General features: G+C 38.7%; 1 protein-coding gene across 1 annotated transcript in view; it reads right to left on the bottom strand.

Annotated features, from left to right (window-relative positions):
• The window catches only part of LOC127648412 (bromodomain-containing protein 4-like), a 73,227-nt gene extending 45,436 nt beyond the window's left edge, over positions 1-27,791 (bottom strand). The window contains exons 1-2 of the mRNA XM_052133081.1: positions 27,697-27,791; positions 9,073-9,217 (exon numbers count right to left, since the gene is read on the bottom strand). The gene's annotated coding sequence lies outside the window, so the exon portion shown is untranslated. The remainder of the gene's footprint in view (positions 1-9,072; positions 9,218-27,696) is intronic.

The raw sequence follows: 27,791 nt of genomic DNA, 5'->3' as shown, positions 1-27,791 counted from the left end.
GACTCTTGTAAACTCATCTCCCTCTCCATAAAACTGAACCCTCACTGACCTTCTGCTGACACACAATCACATTTACTTACCTCCATCTTTATTATTTGGTCTTTTGCCAATTCTATTCATTTGTAGAGTAGAAGGGACTGAGAAATGACACAAGTCGGATTTAACTTATGTCACCCGCGTGAGCGTCACGGATCAATATGAGAGCATGCACATTGAACTACACCACAGCTTTGACCATCTATCTCTTATACATTCTAGTTATTAGAGGTATTCAGCAAGACAAGCATTACTAGTACTAAAGAGAGCAACAGTCTGGTATGAGTAAAAAAATTCCAATGAATCCACTCAGCACACCCTGGATTCGAACTTGCGTCTCCAGGGGTGGTAGTCAGCGTCACTATTCGCTAAGAGCCACCCAAGCCCCTCCAAATTCCTTCTTGAATATTCAAGTCAACATTTCCCTTGGTGAATTTTTACTTTCTTACACACCCAAGAATGAATGGTATGAATGGTGCAACCAACTTTGTCTATTGGAAATTGAAGTGCCTTTGAAATTTCTTCTTTATCCTATTTTAGTATGTATTTTATTGTATTGCAAATTGTGTTTTTCTTTTTACTTCCATTTCTACTCCTTATCTGGTATTTTCTTGTGTTACGAAATAATCTCTTAGATTTTGTGACCGCTTAATTTTAATTGAATTTGAAAATCCAAATTGGCCCGGTTGCTAGGGACGGTAGTCACATGGGGTAACCTCCTCATGGTCACGATAAGTGGCTCTTGCCCTCAATGGGGCACGTAGTAAGTTGTGTGTGGATCGCGGAGAGTAGCATGAGTCTCCGCATGCTGGGAGTCTCTGTTGTGTCATGCACAGTGAGCCACATGTTAAGATGTGCGGATTTACTGTCTCAGTAGCGGAGGCAACTGAGACTTGTCGTTCGCCACCTGGAATAATGGGAGTAACCGCGGCACCAAGAGGACCTACTATGTAGTGGGAATTGGGCATTCCATATTGTGGAGCAAAGGGGTGAGAAAAAAACAAAAAGGAATTTGGAAAGACCCGTGGAGTCCTGGAAGAAGGTTTTATGGATGTATGACACTAAACTGAAAAATAGTTTTAGACCCATGGTTCAGCAGTAAATCTGGTTAAGGAAGGCAAGGTGATGACAAATTCACACCACCCCCACAGTCAAGCATGGAAGTGGGTCAGTCCTGTTACGGGGTGTTTTGCGGCTGCAAGTAATGGCTAGCCTAACTATGTGATTGGCACCATGGATTCTTTAAGGTATCAGGCCATTTTGGCAAAAAATATGATGACTTCAGTATGTAAATTGAAGCTCTGTGATCACTGGACTTTCCAGCAAGACAATAACACCAAGGATACATCCAAGTTGTCCAAAGTCCAGTTCAGGGATGGGTTGTGGAATGTCCTTGAATGGCCTTTTCAGTCCATTATTAAAATCCCATTGAAAATCTTTATTGGGATTTCAAGGAAGTGGCAGCTGGAAGCTTTTGCTCATGAGAAATGTGTACAAATTCCAATAGAGAAGTGTCCGAAGCCTGAGAACACTTACCTGAAACATTTTATGTTATTATGGGTAAAGGATACTCCACAAATGATTGACTGTGGGAGTTGAATATTTTTTACATAACATTTAGTGGAGAGAATTAATCATTTAAAAATGTGGGTAAACTGAACTCTTTGTTCTCAAAATCTCTCAAATGTGTATAAAAATGTACTTTGGCTGTTTACTGAGGTTTTAGCTGATGTGTTTTAATTCACATCACCAGAACGCATTGCTGGTCAGAGGGATTGAATAATTTTGATTGCAATACTACAGTAATCAATTGCATATGCTACTGTTGAAGCCAATCCACACAGTTTCATCTTCTTATTTAAAAATCATGTTTGGGGGCCTGGGTAGCTTAAAGACGCTGACTACCACACCTGGGAGTCACGAGTTTGAATCCATGGCATGCTGAGTGACTCCAAGTGAGTTCTCCTAAGCAAACAAATTGGCCCGGTTGTTAGGGAGGGTAGAGTCACATGGTGTAACCTCCTTGTGGTCGTTATAAAGTGGGTCTTGCTCTCGGTGTGGTGGGTTGTGTGTGGATGCCGCGGAAAATAGCGTGAAGCCTCCACAAACCCTATGTCTCCGTGTTAACGTGCTCAGCAAGCCACGTGATAAGATGAGTGGAATGACTGTCTCAGACGCAGAGGCAAATGAGATTCATCCTCCGCCACCCGGATTGAGGCGAGTCACTACGCCAACACTTATAGCATTGAGGACTTAGAGCATTGGGAATTGGGCATTCCAAATTGGGGAGAAAAGGGTTTAAAAATGTCATATTTTATAACAAATTTCTTGTGAAGAACTACAATACCTGTGATCCTGAAGAAAAATTCCACCAATGAGAGAATCATGGCAATCAAACTGCCCACTTGCAAGACACATTACAAATGACCCAATCAAGAGTAGATCTACCCTACACTCTCAAACCAATTAGTTTATACTTGCATAAATCTGAATATTTGGGATAAACATAATTTAGGGCTCTCAATTTAACGCTTCAACTATGCGTAATTATATAAAAAATTGTGTTTACATTTTTTACACAATCATGCCCCTGATCTGTAAAAGGGTTGTCCAACCACCAGAGCAATTCAATTCAAAATATATGACTTCAGTGTTTAAATGAATGCATTCTGAAGCGATCCAATAATCTTTGGGTGATAACAGACCAAAATGTAATGCTCAAAATGTAACTTTTTACTGTATTTCTTACTATTGCAATCTCAGTCCTCACGATCCTGCTTTTAAGCTCGATTCAACTTCCTAGTGCCTGATGCATGTGCAGAGTGCTAGATGGTGTTACAGGGTGTAATTGAGCTTGAAATCGAGATCACCAAGGAGACTGCTGTCAAGACATACAGTGAAAAAGGGAGTTTAATTTTGGTATGTTCTGCACAAAAAAAAACAACTGGATCATTTCAGAAGGCATGGATTAAACCACTGGATATGTATGGATTACCTTTATGGTGCCTTTGTGATTTTTGGACCTTCACAGTTCTGGTCACCATTCACTTCCATTGTTTGGACCTACAGAGCTGAAATATTCTTTTAAAAATCTTTGTTTGTGTTCTGCATAAGAAATAAAGTCATACACACCTGGGATGGCATGAGGATGAGTAAATGACAGAAATGTCATTTTTGGGTGAACTATCCCTTTAAAATATACTGTTTCAGTACTTTTAATCACAAACATTAATTCAATCGTTTTATATTCTCCCATCATTTTTAATTTGATTACATCATTTGCAGTACTTCAAGGGATAGTTCACCCAAAATGTTAAATTATCTACTTTACGTGCCCTTATATCATTACAGAACACTGAATACTCCACTAAAATAACTAATAATTCTGCACTAAACGTCATGTTGGCGCAAAGATTAAATTCAAGATCCATTGAGGTCCAGAGTGCTCTGGAGCAGGTTTTCATCTAGGATGTCTCTGTATATTGCCACATTCATCTTTCCCTCGATCCCGAGAAGTCTTCCAGTTCCTGCCGCTGAAAAACATCCCCACAGCACGATGCTGTCACCACCATACTTCACTGTAGGGATGGTATTGGCCAGGTGATGAGCGGTTCCTGGTTTCCTCCAGACATGACGCTTGCCATTCAGGCCAAAGAGTTCAATCTTTGTTTCATCAGACCAGAGAATTTTGTTTCTCATTGTCTGAGAGTCCTTCAGGTGCCTTTTGGCAAACTCCAGGTGGGCTGTCATGTGCCTTTTACTGAAGAGTGGCTTCCGTCAGCCCACACAACCATACAGGCCTGATTGGTGTAGTTCTGCAGAGATGGTTGTTCTTCTGGATGGTTCTCCTCTCTCCACAGAGAAACGCTGGAGCTCTGTTAGAGTGACCATCAGGTTCTTGGTCAACTCCCTGACTAAGGCCCTTCTCCCAGGCAGTCAACTCTAGGAAGAGTCCTGGTGGTTCCAAACTTCTTCCATTTGCGGATGATGGAGGCCACTGTGCTCACTGGGACCTTAAATGCTGCAGAAATTCAGCACGTCGATACAATCCGGTCTCGGAGGTCTACAGACAATTCCTTGGACTAGGCTTGGTTTGTGCTCTGACATGCACTGTTAACAGTGGGACCTTACATAGACAGGTGTGTGCCTTTCCAAATCATGTCCAATCAACTGAATTTACTACAGGTGGACTCCAATCAAGTTGTAGAAACATCTCAAGTATGATCATGTGGAAACTGGATGCACCTGAGCTCAATTTTGAGTGTTATGGCAAAGGCTGTGAATTCTTATGTGCATGTGATTTTTATATTGAATACATTTCAAAGATTTCAAACAAACTTCTTTCACATTGACATTATGGGGTATTGTTTGTAGAATTGAGGAAAAAATTAATTTAATCAATTTTGGAATAAGGCTGTAACAACAAAATGTGGAAAAAGTGAAGCGCTGTGAATACTTTCAGGGTGCACTGTGTATATGCATGCATGTATATATGTTTATGTATATTACACATATACTGTATTCCATTAGTCTCGGATCAACGTCATATCCGTAAAGAAAAAAAGAAATATGAGTTGGATGCGTTCCATTTACACACAACACGACAAGTCGGAAAAAAGATGGACGCCTCCAGGAAAGTAATTGTTGCACTAGCTCTTTCGGAGAACAGATAGCTACAAAATAAGTATGCCTTTCACCTAAGAGACCGCGAGGAATATGACAAAGTGGAGAAGTTATGTTAATGTTTACACGTATTTGATTGTATCAAAACATGTTAACCACGTTTTAATCAAACCAGCGGTGTAAACAAAGGGAAATGCCCTATGGAAGTACAAACAAATATTTGCAATATAAATTTGCCTAATGGGGTGTGTAATAGCACTATGGAACAAAGGACCAGGGTGTCGAAGGGTCCTCTGTGGATCCTTGAACATATCCATGTTGATGTCCAAATACACTGAAACACACACACATTGTTTACATTATAGCCATGACCTACTGTAGCTCTGAGATCTCACACAGTTATTTACAGTATGTCGTGTATGTTTAAAAAGCAAACACAGATAAATTGTACACAACCTAAAAACATTTTCCACACCTGAATACATAAAGAGTACTAACCTAACTGTGTCAGTTCCCTCACCGAATGCAACCACACTAGCAGGTCCTAACAGCTGTTCTAAACCTTTTAAAATCTTTAATGTGTTTTCCGTTACAATTTCCTGCTCACATTTCTGCATGGTTTGTAACGTTAGGCAGTGTTGTTGTAGCAGCAGCAGTGACCATTGTTGTGGCAAAAAATGTTGTCACGATATTCTTTTTCATATCATTCGATATTCAAATCAAATTTGCACATTGCAAATTTTTTTGAATGACCAAAAATCAACCAACAGTCTAAAAAGTCTGCGTTGGGGGCCCAGACACAACCAATGCAGTGGTGTCTGAGGGATCTTCTATGAAAATATTACAATATTTTATAGAGTTTATCAATTGAGTGCAGTTGGATATGAATGTTATAAGATGATCTGTTAATTTTGAATCATAATGAAGGTATTATATATATATATATATATATATATATATATATATATATATATATATATAAATATTCAAGAATACAGCGCAGAAAAATCAGATATGATGTAACTGGCACTGTTGTTTTGTCACGCTGCTCACTAGAGACGATGAGAGGGCGTAACGTCTTCATGATGTCTTGCAGTCAACATGGAATCAATCTGGGGTCCGGATCCAGAACGCAGTGACGTGTAGAGGGGAAATAGCAACTTCATACAGTCTGAGGCTGCGTTTCCACTGACGTGGAAGAAATCCGCACAAAGCCACTCCCGACGCTAGGGAACCGCCTGCTCCGCACTGCTGTCAATTTTACAATCCACCTCGCGAGCTTGACGCTCAGCTTCAATAGGAAGACATTGAAAGTGCTCGCTCAAATTTGCTCACTACGCGCCAGTGGAAACATACGATAAGAAAGCCAAACTGCTAGCGTTTTTAGCAACATGCATGTCTAGATGTAGAACACAGGCTAAATATCGAAGACTCAAAACCTTATCATCGATATCATGGAGTTTTTTTATCGCGATAAATATTGATATCGTTTATCGCTCAGCCCTAGTTGTTAGCAGCAGTGACCTAGCCAATTTTAGCTGTTCCAGTTTATAAACCCATTATGCTGCAATTCACGCATAATAGGATCGTAGCAACATGCCTATCTATAGGTAACGGTAATACAGTATTGTGTATACGACTTACTAAATTGGACACAAAAAGCAAAAGTGCTAAAAAAACTATAATAAAAAATAAAAAAAACTTTAAAACCACAGCATACATACTCTTCGCAGCCATCTTTCTGTCACTGTGTACGTCCAGACTAACCTAGAGATGAGGATGGGCTCTTAAGAATTTGCCTAAAGAGCAACCACATAATGCAATAATGACAAACCAGAACACCTTAGCAACAGCACAGCAATGCCCTGGTAACCACCCACAACAACATAGCATTGTGGCTATGTAATTGATATGGTATATAATTGAGGTTTGCACAGGTAAGAACTACACACAAGTTTATATTCTTACTCCTCTGATATGTTCGATTACTTAACTCTTTCCCCGCCAGCGTTTTTAAAAAAAAGTTGCCAGCCACCGCCAGGGTTTTTGACGATTTTCGCTAAATTTTAATGGCCCGCAGAATATTTTCTTCCATGAATATATGAAGATGCTATATATCAAAATAAAGATCTGAGCCTCTGCTTTTAGGCAAAAAAACGATTTTATTTTATCTTCATTTGTTCTTTTTTTATTGCGACTTGAACAGAGGTCGGTTTTGTCAAAAAACAACATTTCAGACAAAAAGCTGATAAAAAGGCATGTTTATGTCCGATATTTTGAGCTTCTCAATACTCCACTTCTTCATGTTTGAGACGATCGCAGTCTGTTTCTTTGATCAAAGAGTTGCGTACTCTCAAAACATGCAGAGGGGTCTTCCTTACCGTATAACACCTAAAACACGGAAACACGGAAAATTCCGTGTTTGGCGGGGAAGCGTTTTTTCATAAAACATGGAAAATTCCGTGTTTGGCGGGGAAAGAGTTAATAGTCCCTATTAAGAACTCTCTATGTGAAATTGAATACACTCGCAGACATGAACACACAGTGCTTCCTGAGAACCTGAGGGGACAGGAACCCTAACCTTTGAACTCAAACCCTCACATTCCAGGTAATCCTCTATCCGAGCCCTGACCATCTGCACTCACTTTTACTACCCTACCGTAGTACACCACAAATCTTGTGGGTGGGTGTATACGTGTGAGAGATCCTTGAGTCAGTATGCGTCTTCAGGCAGTGTATATTGCTGGGGGAGGATGAGGCATCCTCTAATTTCACATTCTGTCAGGAAGCCCTCTGCAGCAGAGTCCCAGAGCCTGTCCAAACAGCGGCAATCCCTCCACCCAGGGAGCACGTGCCTTCCACAGCACCGTCTGAGACAATACAGCAGCTGCCCGAGTGACAAAGCACAACTCCAAGAGGCCGGGACAACACTCGCCAGCATTTGGTGCCCAGTTCAGTGTGTGTGCTCTCCTGCATTCAATCATAGATGGATTTGGGGAGAGGGGGTGATGGAAGACATAGGGGGGATGGGAAGAAGGAATGGAGGCGGCGGCAGCGAGCGCCTTCAGACTTCTGAGCCCATTAATCATCTAAACGTTTGAGAAGCCTGAGCCAACAGGGACCTGGCTGGAGAGAAGAGGCGAGTAATCGGCTGTGTGTGTGTGTTTGCCTGCATAAGGGAGGGGTATAAAGGGTAGAGCAGGTGAGACTGAGCTCATGAAGAAAAGACAAGTACAGGAGAGACAAAGAGACAACAAAAACACTTTCATGTGCCCCATTGAGTGAAATGAAGAGGAGATACACACACACACACAAAAAAAAAGAGCTTTCCTCTCTCCCCATCTGCTCCTAACATAAGCCTTCTGTGGCATACAGGACAGAACCCCTCCCATCTGTCGTTTGCGTATATGTGCCCTGTGATGACATATTAGCCATACGCTGGCACACAAGAGCGCCAACAGACACCTTGACCTCTCTCTGCCTCCTGTCATATGGCCACTGCGCTGAACACACCCGTCACAACAAGTCTTAAACTCACACAAGCTTAGCAGCACACATATCCTCTAGTCTAAAGGACACTGATAAAGTACACAGGCATCTGTGTTCAGACTGCTTTTCAGTGTGGTTTCTCTGGACATTAACACAGAGATCAAAAGCCTAATGTAGTAACAGAACCTGTTCCCCTAAGACATGTGATTACTGTTTTGCACTAGTAATGACTGTTCTTATTTGCTGTACTAATATTTACATGTCTTAAATTGCTACTATAGTTAGAGACAATCTTTAGTTAACTAGGAATATATGTAAACAAAAGAGGCTGAAGTCTCCAAAATGAGAGTTGAGGGATCAAAGGATTTAAAAAAAGGTTTAGTGTAATAGTAGCAACGTTGAATTCAGTAAAGTGGAAGCAAAATGTCTGTAGGAAACATAGTAAAAACAAAGTGTTTAAAAGTAACCAACGATAAGTTTAGTGTTGTGTATGTTTTTTTAATTGAACTAAAACATCCTTATTTTCTGAACCTGAAATGTGCAAACTGTGTTCCTTAGCATTTTCGGTTTTGATGTGGTGCATAAACTTACACTGAGAATTGTGAAATTTCCCTGGTATTGGTTTTGACTACTGATATTTTGGCATCATAATATCATACAACAGATGTAGACATTTTACTGGAAGCAAAAATCAACATATTTTGAATATCAGCCTCACAAATTAAATATTTTGTTGCTGTGAAATACTGAATGCATTTAGTCTACAAAGACTATTAGCAGAAATTAGACAGAAATTAACCTCTCAGCCTCTTTTCATAAGACGTGATGTTAGTCTATTTGGCAGGCATTAAGCATTATGCTTTTATTAGTTACACTGCATTATTGAATCAGATTTAACTGAAGTCGCTCAGAGTATTGACTCACATTTTTGTCTCTTGTGTGAAGAGTCTCTTATCTGAGCGCACACATCTTCAGTAGAACTCGGCAGAAGAGCTGCTTTCACACGGTCCAGAGAAAAGTCACCAGTTCAGATGCAGGTTACGCTGATCACACAGTAAGAGGGCCACTACTGCAGACAAAGAGAGAGAACGATAATGACTTATTTGAAGTCTGCACTCATTCCAACAGCATAGTCACAGAGTATGCACACTTACCCTCAAACTCAGTCACTGATATTGACAAACAAACTGGTTGGTGAGCTTTGCTGATGCGGTTTAAATATACAGTCAACACAATTCACTCATCAGCCACAACAAGCATGTGCTGGATTCTGCCAGACTTTAAAAATTGACTGGAAGATTTCAACCATTCAAAGATTTGTCTTGAACATCACAAGGGGCTGTAAATTACACAGACCAAATCAGTGACTATCAGTTCAGTGACTAACTTCAGATGAAAGGTCTACTCACACAGAGACCAAAAACTATTTCACCCCTGAACAGTAGGCCGCACTGTTGATGTGCTACAAACATATTTTTTCAGTTTACTGCCAGGACCCTTCAGCTGTCAATGCTACAGAATAATATATATATATATATATATATATATATATATATATATATATATAGTAAGCTATTAAAACAATTATTTACCTGATTTGGCATAATAGTTTCATTATGTTCTTTCCATGTTTTTGATGCATTTTGAGGAATATACAGTTGAAGTCAGAAGTTTACATACACCTTAGCCAAATACATTTATACTCACAATTCCTGACATTTAATAGTAGGTCAGTCAGAATCACTACATTTAAAAAAAATAATAATTATATCAGAATAATAGTAGAGAGAATTATTTATTTCAGCTTTTATTTCTTTCATCACATTCCCAGTGGGTCAGAGGTTTACATTCACTTTGGTAGTATTTAGTAGCATTGCCTTTAAATTGTTTGATTTGGGTCAAACTTTTTTGGTAGCCTTCCACAAGCTGCTGGAATTTTGATCCATTCCTCCAGACAGAACTGGTGTAACAGAGTCAGGTTTCTAGGCCTCCTTGCTTGCATAAGCTTTTTTTCATTTGGATTGAGGTCAGGGGTTTGTGATGGCCACTCCAATACCTTGACTTTGTTGTCCTCAAGCCATTATGACACAACTTATGAGGTATGCTTGGGGTCATTGTCCATTTGGAAGACCCATTTGCAACCGAGCTTTAACTTCCTGGCTGATGTCTTGAAATGTTGCTTCAATATATACACATAATTTTCCTTTCACATGATGCTATCTATTTTGTGAAGTGCAAAGCACCCCCACAACATGATGCTGCCACACCCATGCTTCACAGTTGGGATGGTGTTCTTTGGATGGCAAGCCTCACCCTTTTTCCTCCAAACCAAATGATGGTCATTATGACCAAACAGTTCGAGTAGTTATGGTGATTTTGGAGCAGTGGCTTTTTCCTTGCTGAGCAGCCTTTCAGATTATGTCAATATAGGACTTGTTTTACTGTGGATATAGATACTTGTCTTCCTGTTTCCTCCAGCACCTTCACAAGGTCCTGCTGATCTGGGATTGATTTGCACTTTTCGCACCAAACTATGTTCATCCCTAGGAGATAGAAAGCGTCTACTTCCGGAGTGGTATGATGGCTGCATGGTCCCATGGTGTTTATACTTGCGTACTATTGTTTGTACAGATGAACAAAGTAGATGTCCTAAACGACTAGCCAAAACTATAGTTTGCTAATATGAAACCTGTGGAGTGGTTAATTTTTTCTTTTCTTTAATGACTTCAACATAAGTGGATGTAAACTTCTAACTTCAACTGAATAATTTGTGTTTTTTATGCGAGTGAGATGAGTAAAGAGCACTGTTGCATAAATATGCATTCTGTGTCTTTATATTTGCACATGTATTTTGCTACAAGAATAAGCCAAACGGACTCCCGAACCCAACTTTGTATAATGTCTGAATTAAAACCTGGATAATATAACACAAGGTACAGTGCTATAAATACACGTTAAGAATAACAGGTATAGTGTGAAATATAATGCAGAACATTAAAAATAATATTTAAAAAAAATTTGTGGAAAAATGTCTTTATTTAAATGAATGAGGGTTTCATGTGCATGGTTAGAAAAGAGCACCATTACTGGAGTACTTTGTTAAAATATAGCAGTGAGGTTCTGTAATTTGCATTTGACAGAGGTCTAGAGTTTGTTAGAACAATAATGCTATGATGGACAAAATATTTTTAATTGTTGCAATCTGGTTTGTAAGAGTAAAATATTTTGAACTGGCAATTTTAAAATGCTTATACCATCTCTATGACTGATGTTTTTGTGCTTGTGTGTTTGACCAGCTGGTATCAGATATGTATGAACTGGTTTTCCTGAATTGAAATTTGCAAATTGTATGAGATGAAGCGCCTAAAGCAAGATGAATAAGTGCTAAATCAGTATGCTTCGCATGTGGTACGTGGGCATGCGTGGGGTGGTATTACTTGCATGTCGCACGATCCACCAAGAGTCTCTCGCACAAGTGATGCGATCTTCTCTACTACTGTATAATGGAGCATGTGTGCGCGCGTCAACCGGGCGTTCCTCAATATGTGACCTCTGGTAACAGAATAGTGCAGAGCAGATCACTTATGCAATTAAACTGGGCTTCTCTCGAAATCATGGCGCATAACAAACCTCATGTGACTCATTTGAATTCTATATGAGAATTGACTATTTTAAAGCGCTATGGAGCAATTCAACCATTTGAAACAACTACAGCACTGATATTCTGAACAGCATTGATGAGGGAAAGAGAAAACACCTGCACCAGTATCAATTAATAAGACTTTTCACAACTACACCACACCCAACATTTATCTCAGTAAACTTTAATAGACATTTACATTACAACTGTGGCAGATGTATTAATGTTAAGTTTATACACGTGTTTAGGCTATCAGTTTGTTTTTTAAGAAAGACTGACTAACTAACAACTGAGGAGCAATCCTTGGTCTTAACTATGGTAAACACAAGGGCAAGTAGGCTACAATGTAGAATACAAATTATGAAGAAAGCCATGTGTAATATTGTAATACATTTCCTGTTCTGATGACGTGTGATATTAGAAAAAAAAAAAGTCCTGATATTAGAAAAAAAAAAGTCCTGGTTTGGATTCCTAAATTATAATAAAAATCTGTTATGAAGTACGAAACAAACAATCAGTAAAGCAGATTACTCGTGAAAATTATAACTAGCCCAATAGAAATAAGGTGTAGTTAGTTTGATTTTCCACTGCACCTTGAAATACAAAAAACGGTGTTGAGTTCAGAAGTTTCTAGATACTCAGATGATCAAAAAGAAATAATATTCATTACAAACATGAAATGCAACAAAGTAACAAATATTTATTGGAATAATGTACAACAACAAAACCACCGCATTGTGATGAAAGATACTTCAGCCACCACCGAAGACCATTTTTGACCCCGGAAAAACCCAGATAAATGATGTATATAAGTCGCTTCGGACTTTAAGTCACAGGGCCTTTCAGATGATGAAAAAAAAAGAAACTGAAAATACAGTATATAATTTTCAGGAGTCTGTCAGCTGCATGTCCAATGCTGATGGTTGTCAGTTGATTAGAGCCACCAACGTGCTGGACTGAGTAGCTGCAGAGAAAAATGATAAAACGCTTGTATATCATTGGTCAGTCAGTTTTCATCGCAGTCCGAAAAAAAATAAAATAAATTATTGATCTCTGTAAAAAACAACTTTAGGATTGTCAGCGGACGATTTGATGACTTGTGTGAATAGTAGGGGTGTACTTCGCCAGTTTCATCATGATGCGGTCTTGTATCGATTCTTTAAGCCAGCAATCCAATGTTTGGAGATACCTCAAAGTCTGCCATGATACAGTTTCAATTCCATTTAGGGGATTTGCATTGCACTCAAAATGGAGTAAATGTTGAAATTAAGTGTTATATAAAGTGTCTTTGTGCAAGATGAATATAATAGGGGAGACTTATTAGTGTTAAATGTTTTTCCTGTGTTACTAACAAGAGTTTCTGTTCATCCTGAAATAAGTGTCCTGAAAATCTAAAACCTGTAGTGTTTTCAGAGCAAATAAGTCTATTACAAATTGAACTATGCTGAAGAGCAGATTTATTGACACTAGAGCTCGACCGATATGGGATTTTAGAGGGGAAAATTACCTGATTACCAATATGGTGGCCGATATAGTTAATTTCTGAGCTGGAATGAAAACAGACCTTTTCTATGCGGACTGTGCATTGATTTTGCACCGATATGACTATGCAAAGGTACTCAGAGGGTTGCTTTCTTAAACAAATATTTTACATTATTATACGTCGCCAACAAATTCTAGAAATGAGAAAATACATAAAATAGAGTTCAGGATGTCAAAATAAAAGCATGAGGGTTTAAAAGTTAAAGGTGCACGATTGAGATATATTAATATACATTACTATTATAATATATATTATTATACTTTGTTTACAAATTATGAATGGGTACCAAAAAATAACTGTGTGAATGAAAAGTGAGCTGATATCTTACAACTAAAAAAAAAAAAAGGCTTCTTTTCTACTGATGACTTATACTGGAATTACTGTTAATTTTGCTGCTACATTATCCAGTATACTAGTTAATAATAAAGTGTTTCTTAATAAGCTATACATTTATATTGAAATAATGTGTAGTTAGAGATTTGTGTTTCTTTACATATTAAAGAGTACACCCAATTAGTTCCACACAATAAAGTAAAGATATTCTAATCTGATTATGCAAAAAAACAAAACAATCTGCTGCATTACTGAATGCACTGACAAACTATATTTTGCATATCATTAGAGTTTTCTTGAACATTACATTATTTGGATAATTGGCAAAAAAAAAAAAATCTGTTAAATTTGAATGTTAAAGAACTGAATAAAGTATAATATTAATACAATTATATATATATAAAAAATATTTTTTAAATGGGTATAAAAAAATTAAAAAGTCATTCTCGGTTTTCGGCCAAGTGCATCCTGAATTTTCAGTTTCGGCCCAGAATTTTCATTTCGGTGTAGTGTTGTCACGGTACCAAAATTTCAGTATTCGGTACCGATACCAGTGAAAATCCACGGTTCTCGGTACCAATTTCGGTACCAAACCAAAGTTTAATTTAGACAAAATTTACAAGAAAAAATCCATGGTTCTCGGTACCAAAGCAAAACACAAAAACATGCTAATTGAACACCACACTACTTCTATTAATAAAGTAAACAATGCCATTCTTTATACTTATTTAAAATTGTGTTTCAAGTTTTTCCACAACTAATAAATGAAAATAAATTACACACCTAAAAAACACATAACGTAACGTTATGCTAATGATTTACTACACGGCTAACATTGTGTTTATTTCAATCCGACATTCAAATTAAAATATGGTATATAACTCAAAACAGAAACTGTAAATTTGAAATTAATTTGAAACTTACCTGCTTGAATGCTTTCATTAGATCCGGTGTCGGTCTTTAAGGTGTTTTATCAAGTTTGATGTGTTGCCTGCTTTTGAGAGAAAACTTCGATGACATCGTTTGCAAATTGGTTTTTGATGATCTATGATGTTCCCCTCGTCATCAGCCGCAAATCCGAAATATTTCCACACATGGCTCTTTCCTCCTTTCTTATCAACAAGAGCAGTCACCACAGCAGCGCCGGCGGTCGCCATGTCTCAGCGCTTTCATGAGGAGGACGCAACTTCACGCGCTTCGTGCGTGCATGCGCGAACTTTGACCGGTTACTCGGTACCACTGGTACTTGGTACCGATACGTTTTTTTTTAGTACCGACTTGGTACCGAAGTACTGAATATTTTGACAACACTATTTCGGTGCATCACTAGATGCAAGTGCGGATATAATCGCATATTGTTTTTGCGATATCCTGATTTTTCGCATTAAACTGAATCCACAACTTGGATGAAAACATAGTTATCGACGCGGTCTACACTTGAAGTGTCCGTTGCGGTGCAAAGTGCCGACAGTAAACAGTTGCCCTGTTCCATTGCTGACGCGTTGCAGAGTTATTCCCTATTCCAAACACTTTATTATACCATCCTTCTGAAATAGTGCTTTTACTTACCAAATATAATTTATGTGGATCTTTCTGCCATGAATTTTATTTGTTACCTATTTAAATAACTTCTGTCAGTTGCATTAAAGCTAGCTCATGTTGTTTCTGGTCTACTAATTTAATTATTTGTTTCTAACCAGATGTATAACTACACAATTTTAGCAACAACAACAACATTAATAATTCACTAACATGGTAAATGTTTATACAAGTCGTTTAAATTGATAATAAAAGTATGATACAGGATATTCACCGATTTAACAATGGCTAAGGTCTACTCAAGCTCACTGCTAATTGGTCTGTGCTGAGAGTGCGTCACTTAGAATGTTCACTTCAATGCTTCTGTTGGCTTGCAGCCTCAAGCCGCTGCATCACGTTGCGTCAACAGACGCGTTTGTTGTAGACAGGGTGTTATAATATGTTGCTTAACTTTTGCGATGTAAATTCCATTTAGAACAGGCTATATATATTAGGTTTGCTATATTAGGTGAATATGCCTATATTTGCGATCGTTGATTCAGTGAATTCTTGTCATGTTTTATATTTCATGTGTTTTTGGTGAACCGCTCAAAAGGTGGCCAGCCGAGATGCATTGCTGTTTTCACCTGGTATTACCATGCATCTCAAATGCATCTCTTGTGATCAGATTTCGAATTTCATGTCTAGGGGTGGGCGATATACTGGTAAAAATTTGCCAACCTGTATAGATTTTGGATTATCATCTCTGTCGCGGTAATGCAAAATTGCCACACGAGTAATGTATACAGCACATAACACATGTTTTACACACTCTGTCGGATAAATGGAGAAAGGCGGAGTGACTGCTCGTTCCTCAAATTCATTTAAATGAGAAGAGATTATGAAGGAAAACTTGAGCACTTGAGCTCCTATGACAGAAAGGGTGCAGACCACACCAATTACTCATTCTGGTTTCTCTCGATGTCAAGTGGATTTTTAAAATACACATCAAAACCCTTTCTAAAATTCTGTTCGAATTATGTTTGATATCAGGAAACAAACCATCCATACCATATTTTCCTTCAGATATTTTATATAATCTTTATTACCACAAAAATTAATAAATTAAAATTCTCCCAGAAACAGCTGAAATTTAATAAAAGCATAAATGCAACATTGAGCAAAATTTTTATTTCAGCTGAGTAACTATTAAAAGGGGGCTTCAGACATGTGTGAGCAACACTGCACTTCGCATCTGACTGAGGAGAGGAGGAGGTGATGTAGATTGCAAAGTACAAGGGAATTATACAAAAATACCAAATAAGTAAAACACAGAAGCACTCTCGTTGTGGAATAAGCGGAGCCGGAGCTCTTTAAAGGAAACACCCGAGCGTTACATCTTAAATGCAGTTATATTTAATGCGTTATAGCTTTATTAAAGTTCAAATAATACGGAAACAGATAGTGTAAATAACAACAAACTTTAAAACTGGCATTTCTCTATTCGGTCAGCGCCTCTTCTGTGAGTTGCATGAATGTCCCAATCTAAGGGGGAGAGATTGAAACTGCACCTGACAGATGCACACTGTCGTGGGGATGCTTGCTGCAGCTAGATTATAACGCAATGGCTCATGACTTACTGAATCATAATGTATGCCACTGTGCATTTCTTATTGTGAAGAAAATTGGTAATAAGCAATATATTAATAAAAGAGTATTTTTTTTTGAGAGAGAGTTAAAGATGGTTTGAAGTGAACAGAAAGGTGACATAGGGTAGTCTTTGCCCCATTATACACTGCAACAAAATACGTTTATTTGTTTTGGCTTGTTTTCCAATAACAATTATCTAAAATGAATTTAAAACAATGTACATTTACTTTAGGATCTATATTGCAGAAGAAAAAATTGTTATCTGAGAACGTTGAATTGAATATTAAAAATACAAATATTTAAAATATCTAAAAATCCTTAAAAAAAAAAAAAAGATGCATTCACCTGAGAAGCAGCATATAAGATATTTATACTTTTAGAGAATTGATCTTGAAAATAAGTATATTTTGTCTTTACTGCATTAGCAGACGTAAAATCAAGTGAAAAAAAAAAATGGGACCACGCAGCCATCATACTGCTCAGGAAGGAGACGCATTTCGTCTCCTAGAGAGGAATGAAGTTTGGTGTGAAAGTGCAAATCCATCCTAGAACATCAGCAAAGGACCTTGTGAAGATGCTGGAGGAAAAAGGAAGACAAGTATCTGTAGTACACACACCCAGCCATACACATGACCTAAAAGAAAACATGATTTATCAGACTAGGCCACCTTCTTCCTTTACTCCATGTTCCTGTTTTGTCACTCACATGCCCATTGTAGGCGCTTCGTGGTGGACAGGTCAGCATGGGCACTCTGACCGGTCTGTGGCTACGCAGCCCGATACACAGAAAGCTGCAATGCCTGTGTCCTGACACCCTTCTATCATGGCCACCATTAAGTTTTCAGCAATTTGTGCTACTGTAGCTCTTCTGCGGGATTGGGCCAGACAGGCTAGCCTCCGAAGCACGAGTCAACCAGGCTTCCTGTGAAACACAAGCTCCATTGACAGGATCAGAGAGAGCACATCAACCGGGCGCTCCTTAAAATGCAAGCTCTCGTGACAAATGCAGAGCGGCTCACATGCACGATTAATTTGGGCTTCCATCGATATCACTGAACATGCGACCCATTTGAATTTTACATGAGAATTTGCCATTTAAAAGTACCATGGTGCAGTTCAACCATGTGAAACATCTTGACAAAACACAGACATTCTGAACAGCACTAATGAGTGAAAAAAACACCTTCTCAGCTCTAGCACTGATTGTGTAAAATAGGCACATAATATCAAAATATGGATCAAAGGGCCCTGAAATTAATCAAATCGAAATCGTATCGCGACAGACTTTGAAGTATCTGTAAATATCTGATAGCAGGCCGAGAGAATCGATATAAGATCGTATCGTGATAAAACATCCGATTTTCAACCCTAGCTGTGGTTGATCAGAGAGTGTGTGTGTGTATATATATATATATATATATATATATATACACACACACACACACACACACACAGGTGAAACTCGAAAAATTAGAATATCGTGCAAAAGTTCATTAATTTCAGTAATTCAACTTAAAAGGTGAAACTAATATATTATATAGACTCATTACAAGCAAAGTAAGATATTTCCAGCCTTTATTTGATATAATTTTTATGATTATGGCTTACAGCTTATGAAAACCCCAAATTCAGAATCTCAGAAAATTAGAATATTACATGAAATCAATAAAAAAAAAAGGATTTTAAATACAGAAATGTCGGCCCTCTGAAAAGTATAATCATGCATATGTACTCAGTACTTGGTTTGGGCCCCTTTTGCATTAATTACTGCCTCAATGCGGCGTGGCATGGATGCTTTCAGCCTGTGGCACTGCTGAGGTGTTATGGAAGACCAAGATGCTTCAATAGCGGCCTTCAGCTCTTCTGCATTGTTTGGTCTCATGTCTCTTATCTTTCTCTTGGCAATGCCCCATAGATTCTCTATGGGGTTCAGGTCAGGCGAGTTTGCTGGCCAATCAAGCACAATAATACCACGGTCATTGAACCAGGTTTTGGTACTTTTGGCAGTGTGGGCAGGTGCCAAGTCCTGCTGGAAAATGAAGTCAGCATCTCCATAAAGCTTGTCTGCTGAAGGAAGCATGAAGTGCTCTAAAATGTCCCGGTAGACGGCTGCGTTGACTCTGGACTTAATAAAGCACAGTGGACCAACACCAGCTGATGACATGGCTCCCCAAACCAACACAGACTGTGGAAACTTCACACTGGACTTCAAGCATCTTGGATTGTGTGCCTCTCCATTCTTCCTCCAGACTCTGGGACCTTGGTTTCCAAATGAGATGCAAAATTTGCTCTCATCAGAAAAGAGGACTTTGGACCACTGAGCAACAGACCAGTTCTTTTTTTCTTTAGCCCAGGTAAGACGTTTGACATTTGAAGCCCATGTCCAGGACCCGTCTGTGTGTGGTGGCTCTTGATGCAGTAACTCCAGCCTCAGTCCACTCCTTGTGAAGCTCCCCACACATTTGAATGGCCTTTTCCTGACAATCCTCTCCAGGCTACGGTCATCCCTGCTGCTTGTGCACCTTTTTCTTCCACACTTTTCCCTTCCACTTAACTTTCTATTAATGTGCTTTGATACAGCACTTTGAGAACATCCAACTTCTTTTGCAATTACCTTTTGAGGCTTTCCCTCCTTGTGGAGGGTGTCAATGATGGTTTTCTGCACAACTGTCAGGGTCAGCAGTCTTCCCCATGATTGTGAATTCAACTGAACCAGACTGAGAGACCATTTAAAGGCTCAGGAACCCTTTGCAGGTGTTTAGCTGATTAGAGTGTGACACTTTGAGCCTACAATACTGAACCTTTTCACAATATTCTAATTTTCTGAGATTCTGAATTTGGGGTTTTCATAAGCTGTAAGCCATAATCATCAAAATTATATCAAATAAAGGCTTGAAATATCTTACTTTGCTTGTAATGAGTCTATATAATATATTAGTTTCACCTTTTAAGTTGAATTACTGAAATTAATGAACTTTTGCACGATATTCTAATTTTTCGAGTTTCACCTGTATTTTAGGGCTGTAGATTTAACGTGTTAACGTGCGCTTCATTTAACAAAAAATAACGCGTAAAAAAAAAATTAACGCAATTAATCGCAATCCTTTCCTGAGAAATTCCTGAGCAATGCAAGCTTGTAGTACCACCGGTTTACTCCAGAGGGCAGTAAGTGAAATTTCAGCTGTGTGAGCAATGCACAGTTTATTAGAGTGAACAAAACATTAACAACCCTTCAGTGGGGACACAACACAAATGTGTGTTACGTTCTTGCCTTCAAAACCCTTAAAGGACAGTAAATGCGAACTAAAGGATCTCAAGATGTGTTTAAAGATTGAGTATTAAACTATATTTAACTTGACACAGTGACCTAAACATAAAATTATGACGCAACACCCGAGACGCGACACAAGCATGTCTGACGCAGGTCGTATGGTCTTTACCTCACAAATATTTAATTACCAACAAGGTTAAGGAGGTGTCCTTTAAACCGTTACACCGTTTTTACCCAGTCAATTTTTATTTAAGAAACATGCTTCCTGAAATAGATCAACTTTGCTCCTTCTGTAATGCTGTAGATGAATCTGCCCCTCACCTTTTTTGGGAATGTGTCCACGCTGTAGTATTTGAGAAAATTTTTTGCACATACCTCTATTTTAACTAGTTTTTCTTTGCTTTATAAAAGACGTTTTATTTGGTTTTCACAGTTTTGACAACTTAAGTTAATATTTTCTGATTAATCCGTTTATTTTTCTTGCCAACTTTTTTAGACATAAGTGTACATTTATGTCTGTAAAGCCCCTATTTACACTTTTTTGTAAAGACTTGAAATATTATTTAAATACTCTTTGTACCTCCAACAACTCCAAAGCATTGAAAACCATTGCACTATGTAATGAATAGGGTTGCAGCGGTATACCATTTTCACAGTATACCACGGTTTGAAAATTGACAGTTATCATACATTTACATTTATGCATTTGGCAGACGCTTTTATCCAAAGCGACTTACAGTGCACTTATTACAGGGACAATCCCCCCGGAGCAACCTGGAGTTAAGTGCCTTGCTCAAGGACACAATGGTGGTGGCTGTGGGAATCGAACCAACAACCTTCTGATTAACAGTTATGTGCTTTAGCCCACTACGCCACCACCACTCCATGTAACATTTACATTTTCTTATCTACGGCATTGAGGAAAAAAAATGCAACCGGACGGAGAATCTCATGTGCGTGCGCATCTCCTTTATTCCTTGTCTGCCTGTCAGACTCGTCAACTTGCGACACACAAAATGTCTGAGAGATGCGAGGCGAGGGGGTCTGACATGAGTGTGTGTGTGTGAGTTAAAGCAGTGTTTCTCAACTGGTCTATTCGGACTGGGTCGCGGACAGCAGGGAAAGAGCAATGCCATGGCTCTCCCATTGAAGATATTTCGGCGGCCGCCCAAGAGATGGACTATTTAGGACTGCCGACGTAGATTTAATTAGGGTGACCAAACGTCCTCTTTTTCGGACCTTAAAAGTGCATCCGGCAAGGATTTCTAAATTTGCGAAAATGTCCGTTATTCGGCTGTAGTTGCATTATGATGTGCATCTGGTCTAATACTTTATTGTGAGTGTGCGCATGTTTGCATTGCTTTAACCCCTCTTTGTAAGTCCCGCCTTCTCGCACACCAATTGGTCGATTATAAGAGGCTTGCAGCAACTATTGGCTAAATTCCTGCCTGTCAATCTCTCCGGGAACACACGAAGCTCTGTTGTGTTCGGCATTAAACAGTTGCTTGACAGTAGCAGCAAATGACAGATGAGTGGAAACAATGCCCAAAAGTGCAAATTTACAGAAGATTTGCACAAAAAATTCCCATGCTTTCGTCCAGGTCGAGATCCGTAGAAAGCAGAACGTATGACATGTAAAGATGGCACTTATGTGTCAATTGCTAATAAAGGTGCAAGTGATTTAGAAGTACACATTAGCTCTGCGAAGCATAAAGGGTCAGCAAAAGGTGAAAGTTCATCAGGTAAATTAACAGACTACTTTTTCTGACCAGGTAAAATCACATTGCTTCATTTTCCATGGCCATTCAAAATAATAGTAGGCTAATAGTAAATGAAGGTACACTCATGGCATAAAATATTTTATTTTAGTACATGGACATTCAAAAGAATGTTGGAAATGTGTATTTATATACATGTTATGCTAATAGTGTTCACTGTATTAAAGTTTGCATTCATTGTAACACTGTTTTGAACCCCCCTTGGAAAACCAGAATACGGTCACCCTAATTTAATGATAATGTTGCAAACAGCTAAAGCAGACATGGGCTACATACCGCGCGCGTGCTGGATCAGGCCCTCCACATGGTTTAATGTGGCCCGCGGCTCATTTATCGTAAAAGCCTTTTTATTTTTTATTGGACATTTCAGTTAACTTGTATTGGGACCTAACACGTCTCTACAAGCGTTTAACATGCTCAGGGTTGCCAGATAAGAGACAAAACACCCCCAGTTTTAGATTTATACTTATTCTGCCTAATGTTATACTTATTTTGTGCAGTCTGGCAACCATGCACGTGTCGCTTTCTCCTTTAAACAAACAACGATGTGTAGTTCAGTATTCTGCTCAAGGAAAAGTGTTATACGGCTACTCTGTGTCCATTCTTGAGGCTGCTTGTGACGTTTGGTGCTACTAATTTTGCAGGTAAACCTTCTCAGTGATTAAATTAAATATAAAAGTAGATCTCGGCATCATTGACACACGGAGGGGTAATCATTGACATGCAAGCAAAAGCAAGCCAGAGACAAATATGTAAATGTATTTTTTTATTTGTGCAATTTAAAAATGTTGAAGTCCCTTCGCACCTATATGTTAAGGTGCGTACACACTGCCAGCGACTTTGTCGCTGCAGGTCGCCAGTGGCTGGCGGTGAAGTCGCTAGTGGGCGTTCCCACTACAGGTTGCCTAGTAACGTTTATAAATGACATTCGTGGATGTCATTCCATTGCTGTTGACAGCGAATCTCTTTTCTTGTCACTAAAAACAAACATTTTGGACAGAAAAGACTAAATATAAATGGAATCAGTACATAAAATGCTTTATATCAAAGATGAATGAGAAACAAGGCGTGCTGTTTGCCATAGCGGCTGTTTATCTGCGGCGAAAATGCAAATGCCGGTCTGTCTGGGTCCACAAAATCCCCACGATCTCAGATACAACTTTCCACACAGTATTTTTCTTAAAAATGTCCTTGTACGTGGGAAGAGACATATCATAGAGCACTGGAAAATTTCTAACAACAAGAATTAGCCTTTCATCCATCTTTCCGTTACTGCAGGAGCTGAGAGAAGGATCACGTGAGCTCTCCCGTCTTCTCTCCTATTGGCTGTCGCTTCCGTTAGTCACTCTTCATTTGAATAAAGTTGAACTTGTCTCAACTTTGTCGTGTCGCTGGACACGCCCACATCTAGTCGCCAATGGTCGCGACAGCTTTCTTATTTTTTCTGTTTATTTATTTTCAAAAGGGATTTTTACACATACTTCAATAAAATAAATGGTTTCAAGTTTCAATTAAAATAAAGTGTTTGCTCAAAAATAAATAAAATACCCCTTCTGTTTTCACTAATAATAGTAATTGTGCAATACCGTATACCGTGAAACAGTGATATTTTCTGAGACTGTTATCAAACCGTGAAAATCTCATACCGTTGCAACCCTAGTAATGAATATAACGTCTTGGCATATTGTAAAATATATCTATAGTATTGTGTACTATGTATACCCCTGGCTTGTTTCTAAAAAATAAAAATAAATGTCTGACGCAGGTGTACATTGAAGGGTCCTTAAACAAGCCCTCATAATAAATCTCCAACTGATTGACAAATTCACTTGGATTGCTGTGTGCCAATGATTGGCTTGTGTTCAATAATATGGTTGTAAACAATACATTGTATTCTAAAGCCGCTTTTTGAATGGTCTTATCAATGATGAACACTTCTGCCACAAGAATGTAATGCATTTTAATTATCTGAATATTTTTACATATATTTATTTTTTTTATTTAATTAAAGATAACTATGTATATTTATTTCATCATTTTATATTGAATTATTGTTATATAGGGGCTTTCTCAGCAAATATATGCATATGCGATTAATTAATCGGGACACCATGTAATTCATTCGATTACAAATTGTAATCGATTGACAGCCCTAATATATATATAAAATCTGGCAGTTATTTCCTTTTAAAGCTGCAAGTAACCAGCAAAGTTTAAACTCTTGCTTTTGCGGCAGGGATTGATTGACAAGTGAGGGGTGGCGCTTCACTGCTGTCTGTGACATATTCAGGATGGATTAGCATTAACACCTCAAATTTAATGTGGTCACAAGTATTTTTGACTACCTACATATGTGGTTTCAGTGATCCATCCAATCACAAAACATTTTGGACCCTATTTCCACCTATATTTAGTGCTGAACACATGATTGGATAACCAAAAATCATAATATTAGGTTTAAATGGGGTAAATGTCATATAAACAACCAGTCAGCTCTGTTACTCTGATGCAAATCTCACAAGTTGGACATGGCAAAAAGAATGACTTGCAGTTCAGTAAGTTTTTGACTCACAAAAAGAACTGACTGATAAGATTAATTAGCTCGAGAGGTAGCATTGTGATTTCTGCTAAAGATCCAAAAGAACCAGCACATAAGAGCCATTTTTTCTGGAATTTGCTGCACTATTTCAGGATGGTGTTCTGTCCAAATGGGCTGAAGAATGGTAATTTGAGATGCATCAGCATAATTGAAAGACATGAAAATTATATTTTGGTTCTGATAATTTTTTAAAAAATGGAACTGGTTCTGAATATGAACAGATTCTTGGTTCTCAACCCTAAGAAATAAAAATGTTCATTCACAAGGTAAGCCAAGGTTCAAGGGATGAATCATTATCTAAAACTGTGCTCCCCCGTCACATCCAAAACAAGGCCAATGACGGGAGTTGCCATGGTAACTCAACTGCACAAAAATTGTGAGGGGGAAAAGACCACTACCACAACAAGACTCTGTAAGATTATTAGCAATAAAGTTGTCCATGCAGCAATAATCTAATTTCCTACTTCTTATTTTCATTAAAGACACTCATCTTTAGCAAACACTCTAAGTCACTATATAAAAAAAAAAAAATTAAAAAAAAAAAAAAACACACTTATGCTGCTGATCATGACTTATATTCTTTCACAGCTCAATCCCAGCACCCTTCTCAAACTCTGCCCTGCTATATCTCTGTGTACTTTTTGTTGCCTTATGGCTATGTACACAGTCACATGCAGCAAGAGTGTAAAAGGTACAGAGGTTGCACATTGACCACAGGCAGTCCCTGTGTGTTAGTAGTTTAAACCCATTACGTCACCACTGAACACCTGAGGAATGAAACACTCTCTATCTTTTATAAGGGATGACTACAGGGTTCATTCATAAGGGCTGTCAAGCAGAAGTGAAGGAAGTAAAATTGTGGTCTTAATATTTGTCAGTCTGAACTCATTCTGTTCATTTGTGGCAGTTAAGTGTCCTCTTACTGGACAAAGTTGAATTAAGTGAAAAAATAAATAAAAAGTTAAAAAGAATTTTCATTTATTTTTTCACTTACTTAGAAGCAATATGATATGAAACAGATATACAATATTCAAGTCATTTTTTTACTATAAATTCCAAGTAGGTATAGCTGCAGGCTGGAGACATGGGGGCAGAATTTCTGAAAGAGGGTGGGGGTTACTTGAAAGGAGGGTGTGGTTACACCAATACGGGGTTGCGCCAACTTCAAAGAAGGCATCACATCCACTCATGGTTAAGGCTAGGTAAAGGGTTAGGCAAGGGGCTCCCTATATCATCAATGGAGTTTTGGAGCAACAACCCCTTTTTGGAGCAATGCCTGAAGCTATATGCTTCTCATAAGTGCTCCTCCATGACCAGTAGGTGGCAATATGGCACATAAGAATGTTAATCACAATAACAAAGGATGAATGTGGAAGTGAAAGTGGAGATTTATAGTAAATAATTACTTAAATATTGATCTGTTTCTCACCCGCACCAATCAATTTGCTTCTGAAGACATGATTTAACCACTGGAATTGTATGGAGTACCTTTATGCTGCCTTTATGTGATTTTTGGAGCTTCAAAGTTTTGGTCACCATTCATGTGCATTGTATGGACCACAGAGCTGAAATATTCTTCTAAAAACTTTAATGTGTTCAACAGGAGGATGAAAGTCATACACATCTGGGTTGGCATGAGGGAGAGTAACTTAGAGAATTTTCATTTTTGGGTGAACCATCCCTTTAAACAAATAAAAAATGAAAGTATTACCGTCCTCAACTAAATTTCTGTAAAGAAATCAAGCCGTCACCATACTCTTCTTTGATATTACCTGACAGCAACTAAACTGACTAAATAACTCTTCATAACGACCTGAAAGAGATTATTTTGGCACTCGAGCTGAACTGGTAGGTTAAAATAAGTCCTGAAAATGAACACAATTCAGTTAAAACGGGGAAACCTCTCTGAGACGCAAATTCAACAGCTGTCAATCAAACACGCAGCAGATTTGCTCCTCATACGTTTGACAGAATAGTGAAGTATTCAATGCCTTACTGGTTGTGTTAATGAGCCAAAATGAGAATCCAGAAGACAATGGGTGTCTAATACGAAAAAAGTCATATTTCTGTCACAAAAAGCAGAGAATTTCCTCTGACAGTAACCCGAGCGTAAACCGAAAGTACAGCGAGGCTAACGCTACCGACAAGCGCTAAAACAAACTAAACACTTTCTCAACAAAACACGCTTTAATAGACTCAGGCTAATGACTATAATGGAACCACTCACAACTGAGAGATCAAATTAAATTATCACTATTGACTCTCTCACCATGTTTCGTCATTTAATGGAACGTCTCTGTTTCTAAGGGGAGCAACACAAAATGGCGACTACAGGCAGCTCATACGAGTCCTTACACGTTATATGCGTTTACACACGTTTACAACATTTACTAAGCGAATATAATAGGGTTAAATATCTGTAATTGTCATAAAAAGCGGGAAATAGTGGTGCACATTTCCTTCGAACCGCTATCAATGCTAACACACTGACAAGGGCTCGTCCGGCGTCGTGCATGTTTGCGTATGTGTTCGTGTTCATCACCAAACACACACACACACACACACACACACACACACACACACACACACAAACACACACACGCACAAACACACACGCACAAATGCGTGAAAGCAACCACGGCCCGCAATTAATACACATCTGTCAATGTCAAATGCTTGATACGTGCGCAAATCATCCCACAAGCATCCGACTTCATTAATCTGACCGTGCTTAGGAGCTCGCATATTCTCAAAGGATTCTACGTCGAATCCGTCAGCATTCCCGCACAGGGAAATGTGAGTTTTCGCGCAGCGCGGCCGTCAAGCTGCGCAGCGCTGGGGATGCGATGCTGTGCTAGCATTACCAACCAAACGGCCTAATGCTAATAAACAACCTCGTCAAATCAGCAGTGCCCAACATTACCTGCTTCCTTTGACGCACACGCGATGTCTAAGAATTAATTCAGCGCTAAAACACAAATAAAAGCAGCTCAAGTGCAAAATGGTGTCAAACTGACCCGTAATCACGTCTTTCTCGGCAGATAGCGTTAGCACTCGGCGACACAGGCCGCTCTCTGCTCTCACCGCGCACACCAGACAATCGTTTCAGCGCTGATTAGCGCGCTTGACCGTTGCACGAAACGACACGGCGCGTGCCGAGACCGTTAATGTGAAATAAACGCTGTGCAGAGGTGTAACGGCTGCTTGTTTATTTACCTTCTTTATTTTGTTGTGAGGTCGCGCGGGCTCTTTCTCTCCCACAATCCAGAACAAACAGCTCGAGACGTCGATGACGTCATGCGCTTGGAGGA

Source organism: Xyrauchen texanus, chromosome 8 (assembly GCF_025860055.1).
Source record: "Xyrauchen texanus isolate HMW12.3.18 chromosome 8, RBS_HiC_50CHRs, whole genome shotgun sequence".
NCBI lineage: Eukaryota > Metazoa > Chordata > Actinopteri > Cypriniformes > Catostomidae > Xyrauchen > Xyrauchen texanus.
This window is presented reverse-complemented; position numbering and strand designations above follow the sequence as displayed.